Genomic DNA, 16,332 nt, shown 5'->3' with positions numbered 1-16,332 from the left:
GTGGTACTGAGTAAGCTCACATGTGGGCAACCAAAGCTACTAAGAAGCATTTCGGATAGAAAATGTTCTTCTTACAAGCAGAAAAGGACATAAAAGGAAATCCCCTCTGCATCTAGTAGCAAGGTAATAAGGCCACTCTCCTTCCTTCCTAAAGGGGTCAGCCGAACCCACACATAAACTCATAACACTAATTAGGGAAAGTCGCAATCGTGTGAATGGAATTGTAGAACTTCAATGAAGAAGTCCCATCTCTTGTCTGGATTCCCACGCAACTTCCGCTTGATTGCTCTGGCTTCTGTCTGCTAATTCTGCATCTGTCTCAGCTTTAGTCCTGCTCCTGATGCTACTGCTATAGTCGGTGCTGCCGCCGCTACTGCCGCCGCTTCTGCCGCTTCTGCCACCGCTACTACTGCAGCTACTGCTACTATTGCTGCCGCCGCTACCGCCGCTACCGCTGCCGTCGCTGCCGCCGCTACTGCTTCTGCCGTCGCCACTGCTTCTGCTACCGCCACAGCTTCCGCCGCCACAGCTTCTGCCGCCGCTCCAGCTTCTGCCACAGCTTCTGCCACCGCCACAGCTTCTGCTGCCGCCACTGCTTCTGCCTCTGCCACTGCTTCTGCTGCCGCTACAGCTTCTGCTAGCTACCATAAGCTTGGATGCTGCTGCTGCTTCTCTCTGCACCTCCTTTCTTCTGGTACTCGGCAATCTGCTCTTTTCTAATCAGCACTTCCACCTTGAGCCCATGGCAACATGGGAAAGTGAGTGTTTTCTCAGTCCTCTCCTCTGTTTCATATGTTTGTTACATTGTATCCCCGTTAAAAACTTTACGGTCCCTGCGTTACATCTGGTGCATAAAAACGTTTATATGCTTCAGATAGTTATTCTACAATCTGTTTTATAACACATAGTAAAAGAGATTCCCAGGTTACATGAGGATACATGCGGACCAACATCCCATGGTAAAGATTCAGACTGTCGACAAAATACAGAGGTATTGTATGTATATATAACATGACATCATCTTTTAGAGTTGTATAAGATAGATCAATCATATAGGCTGCAAAGCAACTGCATATCTTACATAAATGGCTGCCATTTCCCATGTCTCCAGGGTTACTCTGGTCATTGCCATATTTGATTCCTTTGTATATCCAATGTAATGGGAGAGGAACACAGATACACTCACAACACTGGTGTTGAAACTTTGGGTCCCAGAATGCTTTGCTTAATTAGCTCCCCCTTCAGTCTCAAAGCCATCAGGGTTAGAGAGTACTGACTTCTCTTGGCCAGATGCCAACTGAAGTCTTTTGTCAGAATTGTTAAAACATCCTCAAGGCCCTGATGGATGCTTAGGTTGTGACTAGCCCAGCCCTGCTCACTTTGCTTCCTTTCTCTCTATGCAGCTGCTCTTTCTCCTGCTTCTGTTTCTATCGCTGCCTGCTTAAGCCTTTCATGCAAAAGTCATAAAGCCTTTTCAACCTTTCATTGTTAGAATTTGTGTTGGGCAATATCTCCGTGCTGCAGTCTCACACACAGCCTTCTGGGAAATATAATTCAATTATTGAAGCTCCCAAGCATTGTGGGAACTGCAGTCCACAAAAATATTCTGTACAGTTAAAGAAAAAAAAAATCTGTAGTGCCTGCCAATCATGTGCAAAACTTCTTACACACCTCATTGATGTGCATCAGTTAGTATATAGTGTATTCCCAAGAGATCATCTGAAATGTATATAGGCTTACCATACATGGCACCTACATTAGTCTCCTACCATACACCAGGCACACAGAGAAATTGCTATTATACGTGTTACAAAGGGTCATGGCGTACCCAAATATGTAGCTATACTATTACATGCGCTTCATCGCTGGATGTTAGCTTTCTTCTTTCTCCTGTAGCATCCTAAATCATACTAAATCCCGACCTTAGAGTCTTGAGTCTACTCTGGGGACCTGCTTCCTTTAAAAAATATTTTCTATTCTAATCTTTATACGTACCAAGTAGAACAGAGAAAGAGAATTGTATGTGAAACTGTGAATCTCTTTAAGTAAAGCTTACTTTTCCTCTTAAGTGTGTGTGTGTGTGTGTGTGTGTGTGTGTGTGTGTGTATGTGTGTGTGTCCAAGCACATGCTGCCACCTATTCAGCACCCTTATTCTAAGACGTCCTGGCCTACTGTCTCAATTTTGACCTCTTGGATAATTTAGGCTGTAGAGCCCAATACATAACTTCTTGAGGCCTCCTCAGGGGGAAAATTGGGCAGGAAAAGGGCAGCCCCTGGATTCAGGCCTTCCTCCAAGGCTAGGCAGAGTTTCCCCTTGAACTTGGCAAGCTTTCATTTTGGGAGGCTTCCCAAACTCTCAAGAGGTTACTACCATGAAGTTTCTTTTTAAATTGGCCCCAAGGGTTCTCTCCCTATGTGTTATCATCTGACTTTAAGTGTTGATCTGCAACTGCTGGATAGGCCCATCTCAAAGGTCCTTGGTAGTCCCTCCATTGTTCTTGCCCTCTAGATAATCAGGCTGGCTCCCATGTGAGCAACAGTAATTGCGGTGTATCATTATTACAGGGTTCTCTCTGTGATATGGAACTATTTTGTTGAGAGTATATTTACTAGCATTTGGAAAGGGTGGCTCTTGGCCAGTCTACTTACTATCTTATGTTTTCTCTGGACAGCAAGACTCCTTAGCAGGATGCTAGCCTCTTCCCAGATTTACTGAGATTGAACACAGCATCAGATTCTTACTTGTTCCCCTTTGAGAATTTCTCAGCTGAGGCCATGCATTAGCTTCTGTTAACTGATCCATCTCCTTGATGGACCTACTTTTAAAGACTTGACTTTTCAGAAAGGATCCTGGCAGGGAAACTATACCCTGAGAATACTTTCCTACAACACATTGGGAAATGAAGAAGATTTCTGGTTTCAGTGTACAGGGACTAAAATGATCTGCCACCAGAATGTTGTTCTTGTTCTACCTACCTCTTTTCAAAGATAAAATGTCTATACGCACAAACTCCAAAGACTGGCTAGTTCTTAGATTTTCCAGATAAGCAGTAAAAGAAAGATTCATTCATGAACACAAAGAGCACATTTAAAAAAATACATCCTACATGCATCCCCCTCCATCTTGGGCCAGTAGAATCAAATTTGTACCAACACCAAAGTTTTCTTTTGGCCCACATGTCCAAAACCATTATCAAGGATTTTCATAGCCACAGTTAGCAACAACTGCTTTCTTTGTGGTGATGGATCACTAATTGTTGACTACAGTGCTCTATTTTTTAATTCCAACTTATGCCACTCTCTCAAAACTAGATTGTCTTTTGGGGTTTGTAATTTGAGTCCCTGGGGTCCAAATTATTCATTTTTTTTTAATTTTTAAGAACTTCTTTACAAAAAAAAGAAGTTGAAGAAAGAGAAGGAATAAGATTGATTAACATTAGGAACTAGTGGTCAGCTCCTATTTTCTGTCCTCACCTAGACTATTACTGATTTTTGTGTTTTATTTTCAATTCCCCATTTATGAATAACATTAAAAAGCTGAAGTATGTTTTTCATCTCATCTCTATCTTCCCTCTTCATGTTCCTTCTACACCCCTGTTTTCCCACTGTTTTTATTTATTTGTGCTCTAAATTTTCTATATGTATGCAAGTATGTATTACCATTCTTCTTTAATGAGAAAAAGTAAGTTTCTGTTTATTTTTTTCCTGAATTATTCCTTTCCCCTCTTTTATTTTCTGACTTAAAACAAACAAAAAAAATGAAATCACTTCAAACATTGTCTGTCTTTCTTAACCCTTAACTTTCTTAACTTAACATTTAAAAATGGCGTGTTTCTAAAATTATACAATTCTTCTCCCCCTATTAGAATATAAGCACTTCAGCAGCATTTAGTACCTTCCAATTACTTGAATGTTTTTTATCTTTTTAGGCTCCTCTAGGCTGTTGTGTTTATGTTCCAAGGTTTCTATTTATTTTTTTCCCCATTAAAATCCATTTCCCTTCCCCTTTAGGATTATATTGTCTTGCAAAATAAATTATTCTTGGTGGCAAGCCTTTATCTTTTGTCTTTGGAATATCATATTTCAAAATCTTCTCTCCTTTATAAAAAGTTATGTCATAGTCTTGTATGATCATGACTATGATTCTTTGATACTTGAACTCTTTCTTTTAGTTTCAGGCAGTAGTTTTTTCACTGACCTATATGTTCTGTATTTTGGCTATGACATTCTGCCTTTTTTTAATTGGGGGTTTCTTTTATGACTGGTGGATTCTTTAAATTGTTACTTTCCCCTAAGAGTCTAATAGATCTAGGCAATTTTGTGATTTCTTGAAATATGATACCTAGGCTTTTTGTGTGGAATCCAATTTTCAGTGAATCCAATTAATTTATTCTAGACTTATTTTTAGTTGCTTTCTAAGATAGATACTTTATATTTTCTTCTGCTTTTAAAATCTTTTCACTTTATTTTGATATTTCTTGTTGTTTTCTGGAGTCATTGTGTTTGGTTTGCTCCATTCTGTTCACTACTTGGATAAAGTTTTGTATCTTCTGCTGTAACTCTGATAGCAGCATCTACTTAGTATTTGAATCCATCTGTTCAAACACTGAAATCTCCACACTCTTGTAGCTTCTCTCTTCAAAGCCAAGAACTCCAATTTTTGGATATGGTAATAGAAGCCTTACTATCTATGAATCCCTGATTGGAAAATGCAATTTTGACTTTCACTCTGCTAGTGTATAATTAACAACTGGTATCAGTGTGAATCACAAAGATTTTGCTTGAATCTGCAAAAGCCAACACTGGCAGTGCATTCATGAGGCAGCTGATAATGTCCTTGAAATTCTTTTGGTATTTTCCATCTGTCCCAATGATATCCCAATGGTGTCTAAGGATTTAGGATAATTCCCTCCTCACCTCCCCCAAATGCTTTTGTCTGTGGAAATCCCAGGGAACTACCGTGTTTCCCCTTCAATTTCAGCATATAAATTAAGCATCTGTTTATTATCTACTTTGTGCTAGGCAAAGAAGGTACAAAGAAAAAAAAATGAAACAAACACATTAGGGGCAGCTAGGTGGAGGCCGAGCATTGACTCTGCTGTCACGGGGGCCTGAGTTCAAATCAGATCTCAGACTTGTACTAGTTGTTTGAACCTGGGCAAATCATTTCACCCCAACAGCCTGAATACAAACAAAAAACAAATGAATAAAACCCCCAAACACCTTAGAACTATAGAGCTCTGTCTCCTTGTTGATGATGGGTAAACACTTCTTGCTGCAATTCTCACAGTTATCATTTGAATTTAAGAGTTTAAGGCACTGTTAGTCACCCTCCACCCCCACACTTATTATCATTTCCTCTTTTGCCTGTGTTTTTCAGTCAGTCTCAGAAGAGACTATGATGTCCCAGGCTACAGAGCCTCTGTATTCACTCCAAGTCTGAGTTAAGTGATACCACCACACTGCGGTATCACACACAGCTTTCTGAGAGATATAATGTAGGTATTTCCTCTTATGAGCAATATTCTTTTGCTTCTAATCTTTGGGGGAAATTAAGCTCATGATGATGACATTTACATCTTCAAGAACTTCTCCCCACTTCCCACTTTGTAAAAAAAAAAATTGTAGCTCCTCAAAATCACAAGTTTGTTGTTAAGGTTTTTTAGCCTCTGCCCCAAACCCTCAATTCTCCTTATTTTTCATTAAGAACTTTAATTTTACTCCTTAGCTTTCTTTTCATTTATTTTGTTAAGCCATCCAACTCTCTCTTAGATTCTTATGGTCATTCCATGCTTTTTGAGGGAGGGATGCAGAGGGGAGTACAGAGGGAATTCTGGATGTAGTTACCACAAAATTATTTCCTTCATTTTCAGTTTCATTTTATGGTTATTTCCCCCCCACACTATTTCTTTATTGTATTAGTTACTTTTATTTGCTCATTTCTTTAGTTTCCATGCTGATTTTCCCTCCCTAACCTTGAGCCAAGAATGCTTTCTTGTGATAATTTCTTACTCTTTTCCCCTTTTAGTCTTTTCAAAATATTTATTTGGCCCATTTCTTGATGTTTTGGTGAGTTGACTGAGAGATGAGCTCATATCAAAATTCTCACTCAGCCTTTTTGATGGTTAAACTTCTTTAATCTTTTGGCATCTAATATTACAAAGTTTTTGGAAGTTGCAGCAGTCTCAGGTTGCTTCTTTCTTGTTTTTTCCAAATCCTCTTAGTCTATGGACCCGAGTCAATTTTTTCCTGAGACTCAAATTACCTTGTTGGGTCCATCTTGAGAGTCTGTATCTTGGGCTTCTCTTAATCTATCTCCAAGTACCCTAACATGGATTCTGGCCTCAGCCCTATCACCAATGTAGAGTTTGCTTTGTCCCATGCTGTGGCCTTGACTGATCTGGAAAGATTACACTGGCTTCATGCTATTCAAATAACCCCCTGGACCCTCTGCTTTGCCTCTTTCTTTTTGATTCCATTTTATGGTCACTAAATATTGGAGCTTGCACTGCTTTCAAGACAGTCAAGAGGGTGCCTTAGGGCAGTTTGGTGGTGTAATATAGATAGCATGCTGGACTTGGATTAAAATGATTGGATTCAAATCTTCCCTTAGACACTAGCTTCTCAACCTTAGTTTTCTCATCTGTAAAATGGGGATAGCAATGTCACACTATCTCCTAGGATAGTTTGTGAGAATCAAATAAGAGAACATGTGAACATGCTTTTTCAAACCTTAAAAAAAGTCTTTCTGTGTTAGGTATCATCTTTATTTACAATTGATCCTAAGGTATGGTTACTGAATGTTGGAGATTGCCCTAATGCCAGGCCTCCAGGAGGGCCTCCACATGCCAGATGCCTAGGCACCTCTGCCTCTTTTCATCTACTGGGGCAGTCCCTTACCAGGAGTGCTCTTACGAGTTTGCCTCCTGCTGTGCCTTCTACAGGCTGGGTTCCAAATCCCCCTGGCTCTAGGCCCCACTAGGCCTCCCCTCACGTAGAGCCTGAACAGGCTTCTGGCCGGCTTTGTGTGCAATCTTGGATTGGATAGAAGAGCTTTCTGGTGTTTCTTTTTGGTTTTATCCATCATTGTTTCAACAGGTACTCATTTTCATCTTTGTCAGCAAGTTTTGTAGGGGAGTTTTGACTTAACTGTGACCTTGTGCACCGCCATCTTTCTTGGAAATTAACCATTTTAACAGTCCATGGTTCATTATCTTTTGTCCCATGGGGCTTGCTGTCCTTGCCTATATCCTTGGACCTGAATTAACTTTGGATCTCCATTCTGACATGGAAGTATAAATGAAAGCAAGAATCCAGGAGGCAGTGGTTGATAGTGGATAGGCTGGTGACAGCCTGAGACGGTAAACTGCTTTCCCTTTCTGATAGACTCAGACGCCTCCTGTTTCTTCAGACATGATGGGTTCTACCATATTGTATGCAGTGCCCAGGACGATGTGTGGTCAACCTTAGTACAGGGCAGTATGGGAAGACATCCTTTTCTTGTTAGTCTGTAGTGATGGTCTTATGCATACTATTTTGATTTGCCCCTTTGGGGTGTTACTTTGTTTGGTGTGCTTCTTACTGTTTTGAGAAGATTAGGGGGAGCTGGAATCAGACACACTCTCTCACACGGCCATTTTGCTGGAATTCCACCAGCTACTTTCCCCCCGATCTACTCAAACTAGCAGGAGCCCCAGACGTCCCTGGAGAGCTATGTTTACCCAAAGACATAAACTTTCTTTTGCGTATCTTCCTCTCCATGGGAATCCAACCAGCACAAATCAGAGAGTCTTCCAATTTTGCCTCTCCAGTGCCTAGCATAAGGCTCGGCATACTGTAGGCACTTCATAAATGTTTGTTCACTCATTGGTTTGTATGTCCTTCCCCTGTAGAATGTGAACTTCTTGAAGATAGGAACTATTTAGGTTTGTTTTTGTGTCTCTAGCACATCATAGATTCTTAACGAATGCTTGTAGTTGGATGGATGGATGAAATTCTGAAAGTGGATCTTAATTCTCTTATCTAAGTTTCAATAGTTTGTGTACATCTGAATCTTTCCAGTTCTCTTCTGCACTCCCTTTGGACACTACGGGCAAGACATGGGTAGTCTAAAACTTAATATGATTCCTTGGACTTATAGCTCCTTAACGGAATTCCCAAGGTCCTACAGCTTTAGTTCCCAGAGACCAGTTTGGCAAATGTTGGCAGTCGTTGAGGTGAATTGCTCACTTTGTTCTTTAGACTCATCTTGTTCTCCATGTGGAGAAAACTCCTAGTACCCTTCCCTTGAATTTCTTTCCCAGAAATCCCTTTTGTTTCTTCACAGTGTCTCCTAAACCTAAGGATTTGGGCTTCTCTAGATCTGTCCCAGACTGTGGGGTCATGGCATACTCAGTGCTTTTGATTTACCCTGACCTTTCCTGTTTTGTTACCTTCAGCATAAGAGTACCTGCCTACAAAGGGCGTTCTGGTCCCAACCCAACAGTGTGCAACCAGTACTTTGAACAGGGTTTGAGATTGCATCAAATCAACACTGAAATTTCAGGTATATTCTCTAGGTCTAGAATATTGAAGTCATAATGTTCACTTTCTCCTTCACATTCATGAATCTCCTGGCTAGCTCCAAAGTGACAGACATGATTCCTATGTAAATAATCCTCCTCACTTCATCTATAATGTCCTAATCCTGGGAGAGGCCATAGAGGAATAGACCTATGTAATCATAGGTACAAATACAACCTTCACCTCTAGCCCCTTGGTCACTAGAGCTAGTTTTCTATGATCTCAGCCCTCTGCAGCCACTCATCATTTGATCACCACTCTGTAATAGTTTCTCCAACCTTAGGATAAAACCAGAGAGCTTCTACTTACTCTTGGGAGAGAGAGAATTCCATGTTGTTATCATCTGTGCCCTCAGTGCTGCCATATTGGCTATCCAATGAACACAAATGTAAACTGTTACCTCATGATAAGGGCTTATGAGTTGGCTTGCAGTCCCCTGGGATTCCTTCATTCTATCTGTGGTATATTCTAGCCAGGTATCAAAGACCACCCTGCCTGATAAAGATGTATCTTTTCTTTCCACTTCCCAAAGGTCCTCACAGTTGAACTTTATGGGCCTCCAATGGTTGTAGGGCTTGATTGAGAGGCTAAACCTATGCCTCTGTTGGTGCTGGTTCATTGGTTATTATATATTAGGGTATCTTATTTCCAAACAATCCATAGCCCATTCTGCTTTTTCTGTGTGGACCTTATCTTGATCAGCAACTTCTGGTCAAAAGTGGAGGCTTAGTAGCAATGTTCAGCTATTCTCCTTTCTATATATTTCTTTGTTGACCTGAGAAAGTCTCATAGTTTCAGACAGTTTACACATTTTTTTCTGAATAGATTCCCCTTTATGAAACACACACACACACACACACACACACACACACACACACATAGACTCACAAAGAGAAGGCCAGACTACTAGGAAAAAGTACCTTCAATGGTGCTCTAATTCCCAGATATCAATCAGTGTATTCCTTTTATAACTCAACAGTCATAGTCGTCACTCCCCTCAGTCTAGAACTGTGTAATGTTCTCTAGGCTCAAGCATATCTAGATCCTTAAGCACTTGCTTCAAAGGCAGTTTTACATAATAGGGAAGGTAATGTATGCCTCTAAGCAACCACCACAGATATAGTAAACAGATCCTGGTAGTAGCTGAAGTTCCTAGGAAGTTTTCTAGCCCCCAGTTCCCTAAGAATTGACACGTCTCACAAAATGTTATAACGCAAGTATTCCACATCAAAGCTTTGAGTAACCACATTGACATTGGGGACTTGATCTTGAGTAACTAATCAACTAGAATTTACTAAGCACTTTTTATGGGCCAAGTGTTGTCCTAAGTCCTGGGGATGCAAAGAAGGTAATGAAACATAACATTAAGATGATTCCTGTTTTGCCCCCACCCAGAGAGGCTTTCTCTTTCTCACTCTCTTGGACTCTTCTTTATATTCATTTTCCTTTGCTATCTTGTCCCTGCTCATTCTTGCAATCACACTGCTACTCTCTTGATGCTTTCCTCTAAACACTTAAATTTAGCTTATATATTGCTCTCCCCATAGGAGTACTCAAGTCAGCTTATCACTAGGCATTTTAGGCATTTTGAACTTTTGGGACCAGATCTATGAATTCATTGGTATATAGAATTCCTGATGGGGAAACTCCCTGTACCAATGTCCACTGGTCCCTCTCCTATAACTTCCAGTCTTAGAAACTTGCTTGGGGTCGCTGAAAGGTTAATACATTTGTTCAAGGTCACATCGTGATTATGTGATGGATGCGAGGATTGAATCCCGATTTGATTCCAAGGCTGGTGCTCTATCTATCCACTATGCCTCAAGCCATTTATAACATAAAGCAGATTTGTTATAAGCATATCAGGGGATAAAGACAACTTATCTCCAAATCCAGGAGGAAATTGATGGAGCTAATAATCTCCCTTCCTCTTAAATCTGCAGAAACAACCACTGGGCACAATTGGGAAAGTCTCTACCACGTGAGTGGAATGAGAGAATCCCGATGAATAACTTAGCATCAGAGTCCTGTCTCTCACCTCGCTTCCCTTGTAGTCCCCATCCCTTGCATTGACTTCTGTGTGCCCACATCTGTCTGAACTTGCACCTTGCTTGCTTCTGCTGCTGCTGCTTCTGCCACTGCTTCTGCCTCTGCTTCTGCTTCTGCCTCTGCCTCTGCCTCTGCCTCTGCTTCTGCTTCTGCCTCTGCCTCTGCTTCTGCTTCTCTGCTTCTGCCACTGCTTCTGCCTCTGCTTCTGCTATTGCTTCTGCTTCTGCTGCTGCTTTTGCTGCTGCTTCTGCCACTGCTTCTGCTTGCTGCCATAATCGTGGATGCTTCTTAACTCCTCTTACTATTCCCATTCCTCCTTCTCTTTCTCCTTCTCCTCTTCCTCTTTCTACTTTTCCTCCATCTGTTCATCCTCTCCTCTTTCTTGTCCCTAGTAATCTCTGCTTTTCTCCAATCAGTGCCTATGCCTTGGGACCAGGGCATTATGGGAAAGGTAATCTTCTCCAGTTCTTTCCTTCTCCATTGTGCATGTCCATTACACAATAAGCCTACTGTAGTCAGGGTGGGTTATTCATAACATGGAGTGAGAGGTAGGAGCTCCAGTCCTCGTCCTGGTCCTGCTCTTAGGTAGCAGGTAGTGTGATGGCAGGTCATTTAACCTCCAGGGTTTCATTTGTTTTCCATCTAGAAGATGACATGAGTTGGGTCTCATTTAGCTCTAAAATGCTATGGTTTTTGTCCTTGAGATAATCTCTTTCATTGGACCATCTTCTCATATAGAAAAGAGCTTTGTACAGAGGAAGAGAGTCATATGAGAAAGGAAACGCCATAGATACATGGATTACATTTCATCCTTTTGGGCTCCATCTATTACTCTTTTATTTGATTCTAACCTGTGAGTTCAGATAGAGAAATCCCAAGCATGGAAACTCTTAGCACTATTTTGTTTGCAGTTTATTAGCAGATTACCCGGAATTTACGTGCTTTGAGTAGTACCAAGGGACACTTGCCCTTGGTCACATGGCTAATGGGTGTTTACACATTTTATTTCAGGAGAAAATCAAAGATTTAGAGCCGGTAGGGACCTTAGAGCTCATCTCATTTATTCCCCTCATTTGACCAAGGAGAAAAATTGGCACCTGGAGAAATTAAGTGACCTGCCTTGAAGTCAGAAAGATGAAGACTGGCAGAGCCAGGACTGGAGGCAGGGCCTTGGATTCTAGCTCTTGAACCCTCACTACCATATCTTGTAACATTCTGCATTGTAAAAAGTGAATACATTTTTTAAAAAATGAAAAAAAAATACTTTCAACATAAAGGAAGAGGAATCCCCACCCCCCCAAAGAGTAAATTGTATTTATTTTTAAGTAAATGGTCAACATGTGTCTAAACTTGACTACTTAGATATTAAAATTAAACGAGGAAGAAAACCGACATTGTCACTATCTCCTTCCTGGCAGCTCCTACCTCCTTGTAAAAGATTGTGATGTAGTGAGTTTTAATAATCAGACTGTGGCCGCTTTAAAATAGATATTACTCTTTGGTCCATTGTATATAATGATAATATAAGAAAAATAAAAGCAACTCAGACTACTGAGGCTGCTGTTTGGCTGGGGCAGTCATATAGGATATAGAAAATAATGAGCTTTTCCTTTCCCTTTTTTCCCTTTTTATACGTAAGTGTAATGTGGATTGTGCTGAGCATGTGCAAAAACTCCCTGCCTGCTTTGAGTCAACCACAAGGGAGTTTTGAGGTTGGCTTCTCGCCGATAGGACTCGGGGCTAGAAGCTCAGCCCAAGAGCTGATGCCCGAGTGGATGGACAAATGGGATCAACCCTCCCTACTGATTTTCCTTCCAAAAAATACCCTCCTAACAAAGGCAGAAGCCCAAGTTCAGTTGAATTCTGGGACAACGTCTGTTTAAGTCTCTTGTCTGCATAGCAACATAGGCACCCTCCCCCATAATCTCCCCCCCCCATTCTAGAACCCTCCTACCCAGATGATCTTATATGTAACACTTTGTATTTATTCATATTTATTCTGTATATACTTATATATATATGTACATATGTGTGTGTGTGTGTGTGTGTGTGTGTGTGTGTGTGTGTGTTGTTTCCCTCAGACTGCAAGCTCCTTGCAACTAGAGAATGGTTTCATTTTTGTTTGTTTGTTTCTGTATTCTCAATGTTTGGCACTTAGTGGAAACTTCATAAGTGTTTGGTGATTGACTGATTGATTCATAGGCAACAAGCCTTGAAGGAGTTTCTGGGACCTGAGTTTTATGAGGTGGGAGAAGTGAACTTTGCTCATTGCATTGTTTCCTAAACTCCAGCCTTCTTCTGCAAAGGCAAACCTCTCATTTAGGTGAGCTTCCCCCGGGGGTGGGACTGGGATTAGAGACGGACTTTTCAGCTTGAAGTTCTAGGGCCAACCGTGTGGAGCAGTAAGCGAGGGTTCAGGTCACCTGGTGAATCACAGTCCAGACTTGAAGAGAACAAAGAAAGAAAGTGGGAGCTGATGTTAGAATTTGAAGGACTCTAGGAGCTGGGGTTGGGAGATTGTTTCTGGCAACCAGAAGGGAAGAAGGACTAAGTGGGGGTAACTTGGTAATCTTGGGTTGTAAAGTCTCTCTGAAGACTGTTTGATCCTTGTAACCTATGGAGCCCCAGAAGATTGGGTTTGTCTAATTCTTTGGTAGAGCACTGGCAGTTTGGCAAGGGGGGAGTACTCTTCTTCTCCCATCATGCATGGCACAAAAGAAGGCTGTTTGGGTAGTTGGTCTCAGAGGTACTTTCCATCTGTAGACTTAAGTTGTTGGATGCTGGATGATTTCATATGATCCAGGAAGGGACCATTCGAGAGTTTTAGGCAGTAGGACAGATTCAGAATGGAAAGAAAAGACAAATTGTACCTAAGATTGGTGTGACGGTGTCATCTCCTTCCGGAGAGCAAATAGGAAGCTGAACATTCCTTGGGAAACTGGGTTATAGGAGCGAAGGGAGTCTCACAGTCTCAGCTCTCCCCAAGTTCTGTCCTGGAGAGTCTGGAAGTGATGTAGCTGTGTCTGGGCATGGAGACCTCAGAAGCTGTTTAGTCCAAGTCTTAGCTGTAACACTTGAAAAGTGGTCGGTCATCTACTCTCTGTTTAAAGCCCCCCCAGGGATGGGAAGCTCACTACATCTCAAGAGAGCCAATTGTGCCTCCAAAGGGCTCTATTTGTTCTGAGGTTTTTATTTATCCTGAGCCAAGATCTGCTTTGCTGGAGTTTCCAACTGTTGATCCTACTCTGGTCTGCCGTGCCAGGTAGAGCGCGTCTAATTCCTTGGCCACAGGAACCTCCCTTCCTCCCTCAAACTTGCCCCCACCGAAAGACCAAGTGTTTTGTGGCCGGAAGTGGTGTCCCCTCCAGAAACCTGCATTCTTGCCTCCTCCTCTAGGTCTGTATCCAGACTTGCTCTCTGACCTCATCCATCACTCATCTGGTGAGCTGGTTCCTAGAGCAGAGGAAAAGATCTTGGGGGAGACATGGAGGGATAAACTATGTGTGGCAAACAAAATGTCCTTTGAACACCTCTCCTTCCTGTACTGCCAACTGGAACGAGAGGTGGGGGTGAAAGAGCTCTCAGTGAAAGGGTTTCCTCAAGCTACAAGAAAGTTGCATTCCATGAGCATCATGCCTTATCCTCAGAAACTTCTCCCCTAGAAATAGAAAATACATGGACTCCTCAGCCCTTACTTCTCACCTCTAGACACTCTTGTTAGAGTCTCTGAGTGAACACATGTGGCTTTAAATGCCAACTCTAACAAGATCACATGTGTGACTTTGGGCCAGTGACTTAACCTCTTGTGGTCTCAGTTTCCTCATCCGTACAATGAATGAGGTTAGCCTGGATGGCCTCTGAGGTCCCTGCCAGCCTTTGATCTATGAGCCTCCCACTCTCAAGAAGTGCAGGAGTTGAGCCCGTTTCCCTCAGGGGCTTTTGTCTCCTCCTTCTCCTCCTCCACTCCTCCGATTTCTAGTCTCCTGCTGACTTTCCCCAACCTGCTTTGTGTCTAAAGAATATATTAGTTGAGACTTCACCATATGTGCACACAATTCCTTGGTGGGCTTTTCTCTATTCCTTCCTAAACTTACAGAACTCTAGAGCTAGAAAAGACATCACCCTTAGCTTCTCAGGAGAAACCTTTCCCTCCTGAATGAGTCTAAGCCAGAGAATTGCCTTGACATGTGCACAAAGATACCTTGTTAATGGCAGTCATTTAAAAAAACTGAATATGTCAAAAAGCTACTCATTCATTCACTCATTCATCCATCCATCCTTCCATCCATCCATTCATCCATTCACCAATATCCACGTGATAAAGTTGGGCAAACCAGAAGACTGGAGATGGTGATTCTGGGACTAGCAACAATCTCTGCCTTTGGCTTTCATGTCTTTGGGGTTTTCATTGTAGAGGGAAAAGGAAATAGGGGCCAGAATGCTGGAATTGGAGCCAGAACTCAAATCCCACCTCCAACATAATCTGGTTGAGGGACCCTGGGAAGGTCAGTTACCTATTCTGAACCTCAGTATCCTCCCTTGCAAAAATGGATAGTCACGGGTATCTACCTCCCAGGGTTGTGAGCTTGAAATGAGATAATGTTTGTGAAGCACTTTACACATTTTAAAGTGCTCTGGAAATGCCAATTCTTATTACTTTTGGTGACCAAGAATTCTGATTACTAAATATATTGATTGGAAAATGATCATTCCTTCCCCATTTCCCCTGCATTTAAGGTATGCTTCTCCCAATCTTGTATGGCTACCAGCACCATCCCTTGATGGTGTTTGACAATATCTCCCGTTACTCATTTTCTTAATGGTCGGTCTCCTTGCTCCTTTGCTTTCGATGGCCTGAGTTTGGTCTCTGACTCTTGCCGACTGAATGAGCTTGGGTAAACCTTTAAGAGTGTTCGTTTGTGCTGCCAGACAGGGATATTCACACTTGTATGGTGGGTTGATCAGGGGACTTCCCTTGTGGATTTGATCGAGTTGTCTACTGGCTTCACTTTAAGAAAATTGAGGACATCTCCTGTTTAAGGAGCATGGATCACGGCTGAATGCTGGACCCATGACTCCCTTTTCTAGGAAGATCCCTTTCCCCATGACCTTGACCAGGGAATGCCTTTGATCAACCCTCCATACTTGCACTACCTACCTCACAGGGTTGTTGTGAGGGTCCAGTGAGGACGGAGGTCAAGTACTTTGGGAACCCTCAAATGTCATCGAAATGCCAGCCGACAACATGCTCTCAGCATGTTGCGCCAATTTGGACTCCTACCAGTCCCTTGAATCAGCACCTCTTGGAAATGGAATGGAGATGCTTGATCCTACCTGTTTTAAGGACTAAAAGCAACTCAGAGGTGTGTGGTCACGTTCTAGTCTTTTGATGGAAGAAAAAAAAATACAGAAACAAAATGCCTAAATCGCTGTAATTGTCTGGACTGTTCAGATTCAAGTGTGGAGGATTTAAGAGTCTGGATTTTGGGGATCTCTCAATTCTCTTCTTCAAGATTTTGTCATTTTCACTCCTTTCCTGGCACTGATGAAGGCTAAAAAGACTGAAAAGACATTCACTTAAAAGTGAAAAAAGCTGAAGGATCATCTTTAACGAGCTATCAGTTGAGCAGAAACACTTTTCTAAGAACAGGGAATTTTCTGCCCTTTATTTGTCTCTTTGTCAAGCTAAGGTCTGCGTTGCTCTCAAGGCCTAACTCAAG

The sequence above is a fragment of the Antechinus flavipes genome, chromosome 1, assembly GCF_016432865.1.
Source record: "Antechinus flavipes isolate AdamAnt ecotype Samford, QLD, Australia chromosome 1, AdamAnt_v2, whole genome shotgun sequence".
Taxonomy (NCBI): domain Eukaryota; kingdom Metazoa; phylum Chordata; class Mammalia; order Dasyuromorphia; family Dasyuridae; genus Antechinus; species Antechinus flavipes.
The sequence above is the reverse complement of the archived record's forward strand: the minus strand, read 5'-3'. Positions refer to the sequence as shown.